The sequence below is a fragment of the Scomber japonicus genome, chromosome 1 (assembly GCF_027409825.1).
Source record: "Scomber japonicus isolate fScoJap1 chromosome 1, fScoJap1.pri, whole genome shotgun sequence".
Taxonomy (NCBI): domain Eukaryota; kingdom Metazoa; phylum Chordata; class Actinopteri; order Scombriformes; family Scombridae; genus Scomber; species Scomber japonicus.
The window spans coordinates 6755499-6773382 of record NC_070578.1 but is presented as its reverse complement, the minus strand read 5'-3'; positions in this window follow the sequence as shown (position 1 = coordinate 6773382).

Genomic DNA, 17884 nt, shown 5'->3' with positions numbered 1-17884 from the left:
ACCTCGTCAAAATGAGGAAAATTGTCGACTTATATGAACATTATTTCCACTGCTCCAGGTTATAATTACTCCAGCTGCTAGATCTACATCCACATCTGTCACTCAAATGTCACTATATTATGACCTATTATGATGCTTTTCTTAGGAGGTCAGTCTTTGATTGCCAGAGACCCGGAGATATAAAACCCATGATTAGACATATACAGAAACCCAATTTTTAATCTCTCTAATTGTTTTGACAATTGTAATTGTTCTGTATGCACCAGCAAGGCATCACTATATTTTTAAATATCAATTTGTGGGTGTTTTTTCCCCCTTTTCAATTATGGTGAATCTGTTCCACATGCTGACTTTGCTTCTTAACACTACTGGTGGACAGACAGGCATGGATGTAGCTGTAAAAATATAATAATGTATAATAATTAGGGCTGTCAGCGTTAACGCGTTAATCGCGATTAGATTAATGCAATCCATAACACGTTCATTTTTTTTAAATCGCATTTTAATGTTGCAAGCCTTTTTGTCCCTTCTACTCCCCCGTAGACGGCTCCTCTAGCTGTAGCGCTATGCTTTGATGTGGCCTCCTGCAGTAAACCTACCGCGCTGATGGAAAGTAAGAGAGCTACTGGACTTTTGAACGGCTTGTTTAACTTTAAAAAACTTGGAGACGGTTCAGTTGACAAGTCAAAAGTAAAATGCAACCTGTGTCAAACGGAGTTTAACTACCACCTGAGTACGTTGAGTTTGAGTTAGCACCTCCACGCTAAACACCCAGGTGCAGCCAAGCGAGCCTCAGCTCCACCAAATTACCATTTTGGAGTGTGGGAGTCGCAGCAGAGCCGTGATTGATTCCCAGTTAAGACACTCTGGTAAGAAATGCTTTACATTATGGGCTTAAAACTGCCTTCAAATGTAAAATAACAGTATTTTAAACATGCAATTCAAAACGCGATTAATTGCGAGTAACTATGGAAATTCTGCAATTAATCTCGATTAAAAAAAATAATCGTTTGACAGCCCTAATAATAATATTTATAATATATTTCCTTATTATGAATCAAGATATCATGGGCATCCTATCTCTTTGGTTTCAAAGCGTATTTAATAATGCTCATCCTTAACCCTTACATTCTGTTCGAGTGAAATTTGACCCATTTTGACATTTGAAAGCAGTAAAAACACCCTAACTCACATATATAAGACTTTTCCTAAAGTGGCCCAGTGCAGGTGGTATACATTGTTGTACATGGAGGGTGTTCCAGGTGAAATTCACCACAGGGGGTCAAAGAAAGAGAGAGTAAAACTATAAACTGGCATGCCTGTGTATTTCTGTTACTGGGACAGCAGGGACAGAGCTCGATGGGGAATATGATACTCTCACAAGAACTGCCCATGTTCCCAACATACTGCCACATTTGCCAGGTTTCCCACCCATGGTCAAGTCTATACAAAGTAACAAATCAAACCCATCAATTCCCAGGAAACCAACATAGTGGTTGTCCAATATAGTCCTCCCTGTAGTGGAGGGCAGTTTTCATAGGTCTATAAAAAGCACCCAAGTGTCTTTTTCACTGATTTGATGTAGTGGAAGAAGTGATTTGGTGAATCTGAGACAGTGTGTTGAAGAGAACGTATTAGAATAGGAGGACAACAGAGAGAAAATTAAGGAAACACCAGTATGAGTGTTTGCCATAGTGATGTGTCTATACATGAGTATGTTTGAATGTTTGAGCAAAAGGTCATTGTGTATATCGTAGGTCAAGTCCTTATTTGTTTTCCATCCATTCTTTCTCCACAGTCACCTCTAAAACACTCTTAAGAGCCCGTCTTCATCTGATCTCAGATTTTCCTCACAGCCCACTAAAATAAGACTCTCTCCCTGCCTCCTGTCTCCTCTCCCACTCTCTCTCTGTCACTCTAAAGATGCTTTTCTTTGAAGATATTTAGAATAAAGTAAGCTCACAGCTCTGAGGTGTCATCAAGTTTCATTGCGAGGCAATGATTTGGTTTAAGAGTTACAGGATGGGTGATGCAGCTGGGTCTTGCTGTCGCTATGTGATAAGTGTGACACACTTTAAAGTACGAAAATGATCATTTACAGTGCTGTGGACTCATGTTTATACTTTTACAGTATATCCTACATTAGCCAAAGTGGACATTGTAACAGTGGACATTTATCAGACTCTTCAGCCAGACTGGTGAAGCTACAGCAGAGTAGTGTTTGGTGTTTGGTAATAGTGAGCTTGTAGACCAGGCATGTTTGTCCCACATGGTATTCTGGCATTGGTGATACACAGCACCAACAACACCACTAATGCAGCTTCTACAATTGAGAACACTGAGTGTGCACCATCTGCTTCCATCTGGAAAGGGCTACAGTATAGGAAAGTAGACCCAAAATGATCAAATGACAAAAGCAGACATTGAATATAGTCATTCTGTCTGACCCAAATCATCAGTTTACATTGTTTGTGATATGCCATCAGATAGATTGATATATTAAGCATTTATTGATAAAAAAAAAACATTTGTCAAATATCAACTTTATGTTACTTTATGTTTTTATAGTTGGTGGTGGTATTTTGGACAGCCTAACCACAGTGGTTATCACGACCCATACCAAGTGCACAATTTCATTTACTGGTCATATTTTGCTGTCCTGTGCAAAATGTGCATCATATGAGGGTTTTATGCATGTTGCTGATTAATAGCAGTCACTCATCTGTTACTTCAATGGCTGTCAAGATTTTAGGTTTTCAAAACAGGGAGAGCCATCACCTCCCTGTTTTTATTATAAATGCTTGATATGAACTCAGTTAAATGTTTGTGTTGAGCCACAGAACTGCTCATACATAATCAATGCACAATCAATTACATGTGTAAGGTGGAATAAAATGGACTTCACAGTGTAGGTTACAGTTACATGTGCAGTTGTGCAAAATGTTGCGTTGTCAGTTAGGACAGCTACATTGATCAAAATATAGACATTTGTTCTGTCATGGAACAGGAGACGTGGATGGTGGGAAAACAAAACGGTGGGTTCAATTGTGTGAAACTGACATTCTTTTGTTGGACAGGAATGACCTAAAATGTAGCTAACATTATGTAGCAACATGAAATAATGTTTCTGATCGATGCAGCGTAGTTAATGTCGATCTGCCATGTCAACATGTCACATTTTCCCATATTTTTGTTGCCTTCTGTATAGATTCCCCCACTCTTTTCAGCATCTATCTTTCTTTTTATGTTTTTCTGTGCGCTGTAAAGCGATATACATAGGTGCTATATAATTGAGTTAAGTTGCAGTTCCTGATCACTGCCACTAGAGGTTAGTGAAGAGCAACAGTATTAGTGATAGTACTTTTAATATCAAATAAAGAAGAAACACAAAATGACAAAAAAAAACAGTAACTGATATCACAATGTATGGCTGAAACTTTAAAAACAGATGTATAGTTCTTCATCTGATGGCTGCCAACACACAAGCACACTCGCGGACATAGCCTACATAGACATGTAACTGTCGACTCAGCATGCATCGGTCCACTTGGTCCCACCTAGACTCACAACACAATGACACATGCCAGCTGATTAGTGGCTTATTGCAGTGTCAAGACGGTGTATTTTTGTATCCTGGTTTGCCAGCATGTAGGGTGCTGGGCCCTGCTGCTCACAGACCACTGACAGGTGTTAGAGTCAAGGACAGTGCTGTCACTTCATATTAACAGACACATAAATTCAGACAAGGAGTGAGGGGAGCAGCTAAAGTTGGGTGCTGATATTTCTGATTCTTTATCCAGGCATACATAAATCCAACAAGATGACTACTTTCTGTCTTCTTTTCAATCTGACTGCATCCCCGAGCTACCTGTCTAATGCTACAACTTATTACAGACACCTTCTACCGTAATGTAGTAGAAAGTGTGCATACTGCTCAATAAGTGCTCACAGTGAAACACAAAAAGCCTCGTATCTGAAAATGCTGAGAGACACATTCTCCTGCTGTAGGACTAGGTGTTGTGTTTTGGTGTAATATCACTTCCTGATGTTAAGATACATATTTTTACATACTTGTTTCAGGGATCGCATTTCTCCCAGCATTTTAATGTCCACAAAGTGTCAGTATGTTGCATAGATGGTTGTTGTTCCCGTTTATTTTGTCAAAGTATTTGTTTTTGTCCTCACTATCACAGTTGTGCCTGTTCCTACCAGCAACATTTGGTTGGTTTGTTTAGGCATTTATGTTGTTGTGGTGTTTTTGTTGGCACCAGGTCTGTTCCACATGCCCTGCTGCTGTGTACAATTTTCATGGAGACTATCTTTTCGGCAAGAAGCAGTTCTAACGAAGGCTGTTGCCAGTGAGGTCTGTGGATTATCTTTAGTTATGTCCACAATGTCCACAGTGTCTGGCTTCCAGAGACGATCTGCTGTCGTCCATCCGGTCTGCATCTCACACACAGGCCAAGCTCTCTCTCATAATTAGGGCTGTCTTATATTTGACCAGTAATGTCTCAGTGCTGTTTGTGTCACACACAAAAATCAAGTCACAAGAAAGATATCTTAAAACCAGGACAAATAAAACCAGAACAATCTACATGCTACTAAATATACTACTAAAGAGTTTTTTTTCTATCAAATTCTCTATAATTATTTCTAGTTGGCTTGGGATATATAATATATATAATGTAATTTGGCACTGGAAAAGGTGGAATCCAGTCTTAGTTTCTAAGTCAAATGGATCATTTCTTTTAGTTTGTTTAAGTCTTCCTAAAATCTTTCAGGATTATGAACTAATATAATTACATTTCCTGCAAAATCTAAATTTCTTTACATATAAGGGGGACAATTCATGGATGATAAGTGTATAGATTGATAGATAGGTGCCTGATGTTTTCCCTTTAAGGTATAGCTTTTTGTTTCTCACTGTCCAGTGTTCAGTGGCTGCAGTAATTAGAAAGGCTGGGACATGCATTTGCAATGTCCTGCTAAGGCCCCCGATCACCAATAACAGCATTTATTGTTTTCTAATCAGCAGCCCTTTGGCTGCTCCGATCACTCAGTAAATAATGGAGATGTCAATATTGTCCCGGTCTGTGACTCTGAATCCCACTCACGCCCCTGCCCTCACTCGCTCGCTCGTTCCCTCTCCCTGCTGCTCGTTCACCACTATAAAGCAGCCTCATTAATCACACATTACGTTTGAAAAGAGTTCAAACTGTCAAGTGTTGAAAACGTGCACACACACACACACACACACACACACACACACACACACACAGATACACATGTGCATGTGTAGACACACAAACAAAAACATACATACATGTGCACAGTTAGAAACAACCAACGGACACGTGCAAGAAAAAAGGAAAAGGAAGAGAAAAAAAGCACACACTCGGTTGCACAAACAAGCCCCCCCCCCCCCCCCCCCCCACACACACACACACGCACACACAAACACCACCCATACACATACATTAGCGGTCAAGCAGCCAAAATGTCGTCTCGTCAGTGAGGCAGCTCCATTGATTAGCACTTCCAGCTTCTGTTCTGGCCCAGGAATTACCCCTCTAATCTTGTAGTGAGTTATTTGCTGGAGACCAATCAGCCTGATCAGACGAATTACCCTCTTTGTAACTGCCTGGATGCCCGAAGAACTCCAGCAACACACAAACACGCACATACACACAGGCAGAGGCACGTTAATGCACACATACAGGTACGGTTACACACTGTATGCGAGGTGTGCAATCACATAAAGAAAGGCGTCTACCATCTCTCTATTACATCATCTGCACACACACACACACATATATACACATTGACGGATGCACACTTCACTGCTCTGCATTATCCACTTCCAATCAAAACACTGTATCTATTAATCCAAATGTTGATATAATGTTATGTTTCATACTGCCAGTCATGTTGGACGTAATCGTGACTTTTTTTACCGCTCAGTGCCGACCACCAAAGAGAAGACTCATGCCAAGCGCTGCAACTCTAAAGCAATTACATTTGAGAAAATACCACTTAATTCTGCATATACAGTCATACTGTACAGTGTAGTTTATGATGGCCTTTCAACTCCCTCGACTGCCGCTAACCCTTCGACTTTGTTCTCCTTAATTGGCTACAGAACCGCATGAAAGCTATATGTTAACACGGCAGGAAGTGATTCAACATTTTCCCCTGTCAGGCAGTCTTCCTGTTTAACAAGCTTAATGAGATTTAGGGTTTAGAATAAACTGCTGTTTAGGTTGGGCGTCATCCATTTGGCATAGGTATGAATGTGTGTGTGTGTGTGTGTTTGTTCATATACATATATACATATACATATATATATATATATGAGAGAAAACCCCAAGCTCTGGGATCAGTGTAATTATTCATGACCTCCACATCATAAACTGATTAGAGTTGAGAAATGTTACAATGTCAAAATAGAACATAAGAGAATAAACTGAATAGACAATAGAAAACAAGAAACCTCTCTCTTTTTCTTACTACTCTTTCATTTTCTACATACTCCTCCTCCTCCACCTCACCTTCTCCCCCCTCACTACTCTTTCCCCATCATTCTCCTCTCACACCCTGATCCTCCTCCACCTCCACCTCCTCCTCCCCCTCCTCCTCTCTCATTCTGGAGGGGAAACAGCGGTGGCGACAGGCGAAGCAGAAACCCATTTTTCAGTTTAAATGCCAAGTGGTTATGTAGCATAATATTCAGTCAGAAATTAACCATCTTTCCCCTGCAGCCTGTCAAGAAGTGGAGACTGAGAGCGCCGACTGAGGCTGAAGGGGGTGTAGATTTCTCCAGCGCTGAGTTTGAATTATCAACACTGGCTTTCTTTAGCACTACTGCAGAGCAGACTTCAGTCACATTACATCTCAAATAGCTGGCAAATCTTTAGAGCGCTCCGAGCTTACTCTGAGTGCCAATGCATGTGTCGCAGAGATCACATCATCTGTTGTGCATTTGTGTTGCAGCAGAGTTTCACGCAAGAGTTCAATGGTTCAGAATGTATTGAGATTAAGGTGAGGAGACATGATTATTTCTTCGAATATGGCATAAAATTTAATAACAGGGGTTCATCAAAAGAGTTCGATCTCATTGGATTTGATTGGAATCTCCAAAGCTGGTGTACATGTGTAAGATATCTGGTGAGATAGTCTTCTAGGGAGTGAGCAAGAAGCTAGTGAGTTAACTAGAGAGGGAGAAAACCTGAATATGTGAGGCTCTTTTTTTTACCAGTTGTGTGTGTTTATGGTGCATGTTAACTGTAGCAGGCTAGCCTACACCACAACTTTGTTAATAGAAAGCAGGTCAGCACACAGTCAACAAGCATATTTCTGTGACAGGCCTACAAGTTACTGTAGCTCAAAAATGATTGCTGGTTATCTTAATAGCTGGTTAGATCAATAGGTAACCTGTGTGCACTACATACCACCATTTAAATGAAGTGTTGATGACAGCAAAGTGTTTTTATATACGCCTGTGCATTTGACATCAACTCATGTCACTATATAGCAGGAGTTTATCATATACAGTCAAACTAAAGGTAATACAGTGTTTGCCTTAGTGAATCAAATCAGTTTATATTAGAAATGTTGCAATGGATCCTATTTTGTTAACCCACAGAGGCATAAAGAATATCCTATCAACCAGTCTCACCTTTTTCACACATTGGAGTACAGACTGAGTTCACGTAATTTTAGTCCCCAACACTCAGACTGAAATGCTTAATGGTTCCAAATCCATTTTGAAGGGGTTAGGTTTGAGTTTTATTGAGGACCTGACTCAATTGGCATAGTTGACTATACCAGTCAAATATTTGGACATGCTTTCTCATTGAAGTGAATGGGAATGTGTGTCTGAACTACTGTACCTTCAGCTCACCACAGAAGAAGACGAGACATGAAGATAAATGCTTTCACTAACTGGGGGAAAATAATTAAACCTACAAGTATTCAAATATAAATGTATGGATATAGTGCTATATAGCACAGTACCCCTCATAAAGCAAACTCAGCAATTATACAACAGTCAAGTTTTTTTCCCATCCCTTCTATCCATATTATATGATGTGAACACAGCATAAGAACAGAATTGACAAGTGTCTATCCATTCTCTACCTATTTATAGCATATAAAGGGCAGGAGAAAGGGTTTGACACAGAGCCAAATCAGTTTGAAGAAGCACTGAGGCAAATCATCTCCCAACTATGACCAAACTTTAAAGGCTTAACTTTTCAGAATAATATTGTTTTTGCGATCGCTGATACAATGCCCTTGCACAGTGGAACCTGCACATCAGCCCCTATTCGTCTGCCCAGGAAACCCTGCGCCACATTTAGGTCCTTTGATTCCTCGGGAGCAGGAAAAGGATCGATAGAGGCTTTCAGAAGCGGCTCCTCCATCCATTCCCTTGCGTTAACGACAGCCATAACTCACTGGGCTGGCAGGAGGGGAGGTTCATATATATATCTCACCCCCAGAGCTGTGACCTTTCTGTCTCCCCACTGACAGCTCCTACAGAAAAAGGTGTCAATTAATGACATTTAGAAAATTTCATATCACTCCCAATAACTCTGAGGCTTTTTACAGGAACTCTTCTATTGGCACTGAAAACTTGTGTGTGGGTGTGTTAGGCGAAAGAGGGAGAGAGAGAGAGGGGAAAAGACAGAGTGACAGAGAGAGAGAAAGAGAGAGAGGAGTCCAACCTGTCATTAATGTCACTTGGTTTCCATGCCATCATTTTGAACTGGAGGTGGTATAAAGGGCAATACATCATTCTGATTGTGTTCAGAATGATCTATTAGTCATTGCAGATTTCTTTGTCCAGTCTCTTGTGGGTTACTCGCTTTTCTCTAAATAAATAAAGTGAGTTTGCTTCAGTCCAGTTAAAATATGAGGAGTTAGATGCTACCTAGAGTTCAGGGATATAATAAAGCCTTGCAGCATTGAAATCTGGAGTTATTAGAAACAACACACAGCACCCTTCAGGTCGGCCTTTTCACTCACTGGCTTTAAATGTGAACGTTTCCCCTGCCTTCCCTCTTCCATCCAGCTGTATCAGTTCCATATCAGTGCCGTTTATAGTGAAGCAGTGTATTGGTTACCTTCTAGTGTTCGGGAGTAAACAGCCAGCGGGTGACATAACCTTTCATGTAGCGCCAGACTCTACGTACACAAATAATTGAAGCCCTTGACCCTGCCTAGCAGCACCGGGCTGTAAGTACAAACCTGACATTTTGATACCGCTCCGGGGGCCCCTTCTACCGCTTATTTTTAGATTTCAATAATCCATGACGGCCGTAGAATGAAAAAAAAAAGAAAAGAGAGGCAGGGGGTATGTGGGAAGTGTGAATGATTAAGATTGTCAAGCTCAAATAATGTACTCAGAAGACAGACTATAAATCAGGTTTTGTGACATTTTCGAAAAACCCAGGCGCGCTGTGTTCTGTATGCGGAGAAAGCCGAGTTTTATAGTTGAAACCACCCATGCAATCACACACACACACACACACACACACACACACACACACATACAAAAACACATTGCTCCCTGCCCCAAATGCCATTCATTCATTATTAATATATAGTATATTTATTTATTTATTTCAGGCTTTCCTTCCTCAGCCGCTGAATGCCTGTAACCTTTTCAGTGCAATATCCGCCTGTGTTTTGAGGTCTTGATAATGATATCTGGTTGCAAGCGTGTGTGTGTGTGAGAGCCAGCCGGGGAGGACAGTCACCAGTCACGAAGGTCAGTGGATGATGGTGGTTAAATTTTCTGTGGTGAGAGTGTACTAATGCAAGCGATGGACAGGCAGTTACGGACTGACGACTATTGACAGCGGTGAAGGGGAGGAAGCCACAGCCCCCCCCCCCCCCCCCCCCAGCAGTGGAAGGATGGTGCTTGTTTTGCCATCGACTGAGGCCCTGGGTCGGTTGAGTCGATGGTTATCTCCTGCCTCTACACCCCTCATTATTGCCCCCTCTGCCTCCCACCTCCCTCCTTTTTTTTAACATTCAGGCTTTAATCATCGCCGCTGAGATGTTGTTTGCTGTCACCTCTGCCGAATTTACAGCACCATCAACAGCATTTGCATATTGCCTAATATGGACATTTCCAATTGAGGCTGTCCCTCAACTGCTGATGGCTTGTGTGTTTGCTGGCTGTTATCCCCCACCACCACCACCACCACCACCACCACCCCCCGCTGCTGCCTCCACCTCCCCCATCACTGCAACAATGTCCAGATAAGAGCGATGAAGTTAATTCCTGACCCCTCGATTGACTTGTTCCAACCTACTGTCATTTGCTTTGTATCAGCGGTCATTACAGCACAAATTGCACTCCTTGGCTTTGTAACACTACAGTGTGTGTGATTGAACGCGGAGTTGCTTTTCCAAACCATATGTGGGGGGAGAGTGTGGGAGCTAAGTTAAGTATGTTATATTCAATAAATGAGTGCAGTCTGTGTACATGATTTCATTGAATAAGTTAACTTATTTGTTAGAGGTCAGCTAAAAATCATTTGATTTCATTCATGTTATATATTATATACAATACATATATATATATATATATATATATATATATATATATATATATATACTATATATATACATGTGTGTGTGTGTGTGTGTGTATATATAAATATATACACACATATATACATATACATATATACATATATATATATATATATATATATATATATATATATATATATATATATATATATACATACATACACATATATACACACGTACATACACACACACACACACACACACACATAGAGAGAGGGGGGTTAATTATTTGGTTTGTTCTCATTTTTATGTGGTCATATTATTTTCTGCAATATTGTGAACTTTTAAAACATTTTAGGTGGAGTAAATAAGCCCATTCGGGGTTTCTGCTTCTCCTGCACCATCATTATATGTCATTTATTGTATACATTTTAAATAAATTAAACTAAAGTAAATGTTGAAGTAAGCATAATATTGTAAAAGGAATATTTAAGTTTTCTGCTTTAATGAGGATGTGCGTTACTGTCGCTTTAAGAGATTGAGGTCCCTGGTATTTACAGGTATGAATAGTTGAAGCTCAATTAAGAACCAAGCTTTTCTTAGTATAGTACAGTTTGCTGATTAGGACAACTTAGCTTTAAATATTCCTGTAAGAAGATGCTACAAACTGTAGAATATATAATTGTTTCATCTTTTTTAACACCAGTCTTGTGGAAATTTTTCTTCCTCAAGTTAACATGCACGAGTTAGGCCGAGGCCTTCGTTGAGCTTCAGTTAGCTTAGCTTAGCATAAAGACTTAACATGGTGGAAACAGCTAAAACCACATGCAGCTGGTGTAAACAGCACAGTTCACTGTTTTATGTGCTGAACTATGTCATACCTGCGACCAGTAACTTCCAGTCTGTTATTTGAAGCCAAGAAACATTCCTGCACATAATCAATCACAAAACAGCAAAACAAGCTATCAACAAACAGGACATCATGTGTTATTTAGTGAGTTTTAGGTGTAGTCTAGATGTTTCCCCGCTGCTTTCCTTTATCTATGCTAAGGTAACATAACCATCTCCTGTCTGGCATATTTAACAATCATATGAAAGTAGTATTATTCTTCTCATCTAACTCTCAGTCAGAAAGTGAATAATACAATTTTCCCAAAATTCTAAGCCATAACTTTAACACAGTTATATGTGTACATACAAATATTTAATGTATTTGTCATTTTTTCCATTCTTTCTTACCGATTTTGTCTGTATAATCATGTTCACTCAGGAAAATATAGCCATATCACTAAAGGATCTTACCCTGCTCCAACACTCCTCTCCTCCTCTTGTCCTTAGCGGCATGTTGTTTTGATACACAGCTGCCATCTGTGTGAAATATTAATGCAGTGGGCTGATTTGGAGTGTCGAGCAGTGTCACTCATTTGGCTTTTAATCATGCGGCAGCTTGAGAAAAAAGGAGGGAAAATAACTTCCCTTCCTGGGTGGCTGTCAAAGTCTTCCCAAAGTCATCCGGCACGTAGGGCGTCATGCCTGTCGCCTGTCTCTCCTCTCATTGACAGCTGCATTTTTGGCTCTTCTCCGAGTGGCTGAGCGCTTTCACGTCTCGCCCCTCTTTCAGCCAAAACAAGGACGCCACCCATGAAAATTTAAATACAACACCATCTTTGTAACCGCGTGCTCAGGCCTTCTCTTTCCTGAAAAGGACAAATTAAGAATTTTTCCTCAAAGCAGTCAAATTGGTTGCACTCGGGATAACATTTGTGATTTTGATGCATTACAGACTGCTGACAGTGATAAATGATTTTTGCCGAATCCTGAGAGGTGAAGTGGTTGCATTGTGTGTGTCACTGTCACACCATAGACTGTCTCTGTTGAAAATGCAGCAGAGCATTGTGTTGGACTAAATACATTCTCAGTATCAGTTTTAAAATATTGTCTTCTTTATTCTGCACTAAAAACTTCAAAGGGTCTGGTTTTAAAGCCGCAAAGGGTCCAATCTATGATTAATGTGATTGCATTTGTAATTCAGCTAAATAATGAAAGCATAATTATTACATTAATCAGCAGAGTCCATTGTCAGCATTGGTGAATTCAACATGGTCAACTTTAGGATGATTTTCCATTTTAATCTACTGTACATATCTTCCATAGGCAACAATGATGTTTTACTATAGGGATACCTGTTCACAATAACAATGACAAGTAAGATTTATAGATCACGTCACTTTCCTGTACAATACAACCGACCCCCGCCCCCCCCCCCTCCCCCCAACAGCACCATTATCTGGCTTTTTAATAAGGGCAGCTAATTAATATTTATAGTGTAATTGCCTGTTTTCTACTTTATTTTCCTGAAAAAGAAGTAACAAGGCTAAAATACTGTTGTTGTTAATTAAGACAAATGCATTAATTATTAAAGATGCAAACATGTCAAGCAAGCATAACTAATTATTCTAGCGTGTTAACAGTTGTTTAATGTTAGCAGCAGCTGAATTATTTAGAGAGCACGTGCCACATTTGGATTGTTTGAAATGTGCCGTGGTAAGTGGGGTGAAGGAAGACGCAGCAGGATCTCAGGAAAGCCGAGGAAAAAAAGCAACGCGGGAGAAACTTTTACAGATGGGGCCCACCTAACTATAATTGCTCATTATAGGTGGATGCGAACGGGACGAGGAAGGTGGTAGGAAGAGGTGGTGTTAATTTAATGCACTACAAACTGTCAGATTTTGGCCGAACTAATGCAGAAGCTGCGTCTGAGCTTCTTATTTTTTTGTCGTCATTTCTTTTTTTGTTTTGGAGGGAAAGGCGTCAGGGAGTGAAGGTAACTGGATGTGACGGCAGGCAATTTATGTTGTTATGTCTTAATTGTCACCTGATGTGCATGCAATCTGGAATGCTGTCAAAAAAAAAAAAAAAGACACTTCCTTTCGACGGAGTAGCGGGACGAGGTGCGAAGACAAACGGGTTTGATCTGATCAAGCCAACGCTGTGGTGGATTTGACAAATTTAGAGCTTTATCACCAAGTCTGAGTGTGATGTGTGTCTGTCTGTCTGTCTGTGGTCTGTGACTGCACAGTTGCTGAACTCCTTATTTGTCAGTTGAATTTAGCCACAGAGATCATTTGCCACCTACACAACTGGATCATATTGTGCTTGACACCTCTCCACCTCACACACTCGTTCAAATACCTGCATCCACACACACAAATCTTAATACAGACTCCAATTAAGCAGCCTTAATGGAAATCACTACTGTACTGATGTTTTTATCCCACAAACACTGTCATATAAAAATTGTCAATTAGTCGAGAGCTGAAATAGCAGTCAGTTTTAATCATTCTTTGGCTGTTGTTTCCCATTTCACTTTCACTTGGAACACTGTAATGTCTGTCAAGTGTGATGGTTTCTGTAAAAGTAATTATACCAAGCTCAATATAATCATCATTATATAAATCATGATATAAACATCCATATGGTGTGTGGCTCCCATCAGGTACATATAAGGCTGCATATTAAACACAGGAAAGAAGCATCAGAAGTCATATCTCGGAAAAGTTTTATCTGGAATCAGTACAGAGCAGTTAATAGTTATGAAAATAGCGTATGTGATGACATGGATAACCCTTATACCGTGAATATGAAGATTGTACACTGGTTTATTGTAACAAATGCAAAATCGCTGGCTTATGAGTAATATATCTTCTCACCTTGTCTTGCCAGTTTGAGTCTCACTGAAGAATCAGATTTAATGTAAGCTCAAGAGAACTGGAGGCCAGAAATATGCACCTTTCTAGTAAGCACTTGTAGTCATTTACACACACACACACACATACATACATTTACAGGTATTATTTTATAGATTTACATAATATTAATTACATGTTAAAATTGATTTTGGTCTACTCAGCTATAGAAATGTTCAGTGTTATATTTTCTTTTCTCTTCTAACTGATTTCCCTTTATGTAAGCAATTTGTTTAGCACAAGCTTTGAGGAAAACATATATATGTATCTTTACACCTTACATATAAGACCTGACTGTGCATAAGGTACCACCCAATCATCCCAACAAAACTTAACAGGCATGTCTTATAGTATTGTTAAGTGCTGTGACTGCAGAGACTGTCTGTTATCCCCATGTTTAAACAATTACCACTTCTCGTCCCTCTCCATGGAGACCATTTCACGTCGCCCTCGGCCATTCAGATTATCTCTAAACGCTTTTGCCTGCAGACATGATCTGGTGTCATGTCATACAAACTAGTTTGTTTTGAGCTTTCTCCATCTTTAAAACCAGATGTAAAGCTATTGTTTTTGCCTGTAACAGTTCCAGATAGCAAAAAATCATATGGTCCAGATCCGGCCCAGAGCCTCTATAAAATCTGAGCCAGATCTGTAATGGAGCCAGGCTGCTGTTCTTTAGCACAATGGGCCAATAAAGGTGCTGATCTGTTTTCTTCACTTCTGGACCAGTGATACACCATATTTGGATCAGATTCTGTGACCTTCAGTGTTGGTAAGGTTTGGGCATGAGGAGTGACCTGGTTTGGGTTAGGGTCAGAATATCCCGGCAGGCCACAAAATTAATGGGTCACCAAATATGGTCTAACACCGGCACTGAGCTCTAGAACAGATGAGATTATGTTGTAGTTATTTGGCCCAAAGGTGAGGCGGAGCTGGATCAGTTCCGTACTGGATCTAGCCCAAAGCCTCCATAGGTTCTAGGCCAGATTGGTCAAATGGACCCAGGCCAGCATCGTTTCGCATCTGGACCGGCACTCTGCCAGCTTCAGATCAGATGAAACTCATTGTGTAGCTATTTGACTCAAATACAGACTGTATCTCAATTAACTCTGAACTAACCTTGTACCCACAAAGCAAACCTACATGTCATAGTATATATTCACTTAAAATTCAGTTCACTTTATATTCTTCTCTGGCTATAAATGTCTAGAATTATATTTCTATATGCATCGACATACACAGTATATTACAAAGAAAAAAAGAGTCTTAGAAAGTCTTATTTCATCATGACACTGGTTGTAAAAAAAACAGACATCATTAATTACATTTAACTAGCCTACTATAAGATGAAATAATGAATGAATGCGCATCAGCTTGTGCTGGTCCTGGTCTCTGATATCCCAGTGGTTGATCACATGAGTCTGAGAAGTTGAGGGACTGCAGGAATATCTTTAACCCAACAAATACTCAAAAAAACTAAAAGCAAACCCAACAGTATAGGTCTTAATCCTATAGTTATGTTTATAGCATCTAAGAGCTGTAGTACTACACTCCATCCATTACAAATCACATTTTAAAAGGTAAAGGTCTGGTTAGGTCATGGCTTGGGTTAAAATTATGAGGTGACATGTGGTTTACACTCCCTTAAAGTTATGCAACCTCAATCATCACAGCAACAGTAAACACCTCAGTGTTCCTTGTTTTTTATGTCCCAACTCGTGGTTAGAAACATAAAGCAAACAGTGGTCTACTGCAAGGTCCACTATCTAGGAAAAACATATCAGGTCACCTTATAATTACATCATCTGACATACTCACTTCCCCAGGACGGTCATAATTACTACGGCTGGTAGATAACATAAATGTAACTGTAAGTCTTTCTTGCCAACCTGACTTTTCAACCTATATTGTACAGTCCATTTATAAGTACAGTCCATTTATTGTTGATTTTCCTGTGTGGACAGGCTGCTTCATCCACAAGAGAAGGAATTGTCTTAAAACACACTGTCCCGCCTACGGGACGGGTCGGAGGTTGGGAGGTAGCGACAAGTTCTTCTGAATGTGTTAAACACCAACCCTTAAACATATATATTCATGCCGTACATTGTTAGAAAGCTTAGATTTCCCTGATAGTATTAACGATTGGCTCGGCTAGCCACTCAGCTAAGGGAGAAAAGCTATAATGCTACATACCTTCAAAGTCTTCCCTTTATCCACAACGATCATCTTATGACTCAGGACTTTCTGTACAGCTCACCAAGTGTCCATTCTTGTGAAATATGAAATCCGTTTCCATAAAACCGGAATACTTTCCTCAATATGTCCATGTATGTAGTCCAACACGTAACTTAATACACACGGAACAAACCACATACGGTCCGTTCACGTCATTTCCTGACCTACACGTGCATCTGTGGGACACGTGACTGTTTTGTTTACGTCCGTGAGCTCCTCCTGTGTCGTACGACACCACACACCAGCCAATCAGTGCTTAGCATGAGGCAGTACATGCCTCCAAAGCCAATGAGGACATGTGGCCGACAACAACGACAACGTGGGTTTGATTGACAGCTGTTCCAGCCAATGGAAATTTTCAGTGAAATGAAGTTGATGACCTTTTAGCCAATAGTCTGAGGTTTCCAACAGTGTATGTGTATGACACTCCGCTATCATGTTTGGTTGTCCATGAACAAATGGCATTATTCACCGTGCGCTCCAGTTTCTTTGCGTCCCCTCCGTTTACACAGGGGCGCAGGCTTTTTTCAGTGGAGCGAACTTTTTTTTCATGGACATATCTGTTGAAAAATAACTAATTTTTTGGTCTGACTGACTCGAAATTTGGACTGCATGAAGCCAAGACCTGTGGCTGTGGCCTCATTGTGTCTATATCCTGCTGAGAGGTCCCTGAATATCTGTACACATGTCATTGTAAAGGCAAACCTATGGGCGAGTAAACCACCCCATCATTGTAACCTCTGCCACTCTTTGTCAGTAAGTCACAGAATCACACAGACACTTTACAAGAACAGAGAGTGTTTCCTTTCCAATGATACCAGACACATCTCTGAGTCTCAAACTATGTGGGACCTGTGCTGCTCACAACTTGGGCATGTCGTTTAGGCAAAATGCTAGGTGCATGTATTAACATTTGTCGACATAGTATTTTCTATTAACACTCCAAAGTTTCTTGCTCTACTCTAGTTTTGTTGTTTTTGCATTTTAATCTCTATACGTGTAATGTTTCTCTTTTTCTTTTAAATTTAAAAAGAATAGACTTATTTACCGCTGGCTCTAATGTCTCCAGAACACATTGATATCCTGACAATGCCATAGCATAGATTCACTATAAACAGCAGACTGCAGAGGGTACCAGGCCTTATATTAAGCTGCTTTTCCACTAATGCCGCTGTTTGATCCACTCTATTGGCCGCTTCATCCAAAACTGCCAAAACTTTTAAAAATGTCAGAATCGAAGGCAAAAACAATTAAAACCAATGGCCATACATTCCATAGTACGTTGGTTGTCCTCAGACCAAACACTAATACAGTTAATATAACAGTGGAAAAAGTTTAAACTCTCTAGTCTGTGAATCTAT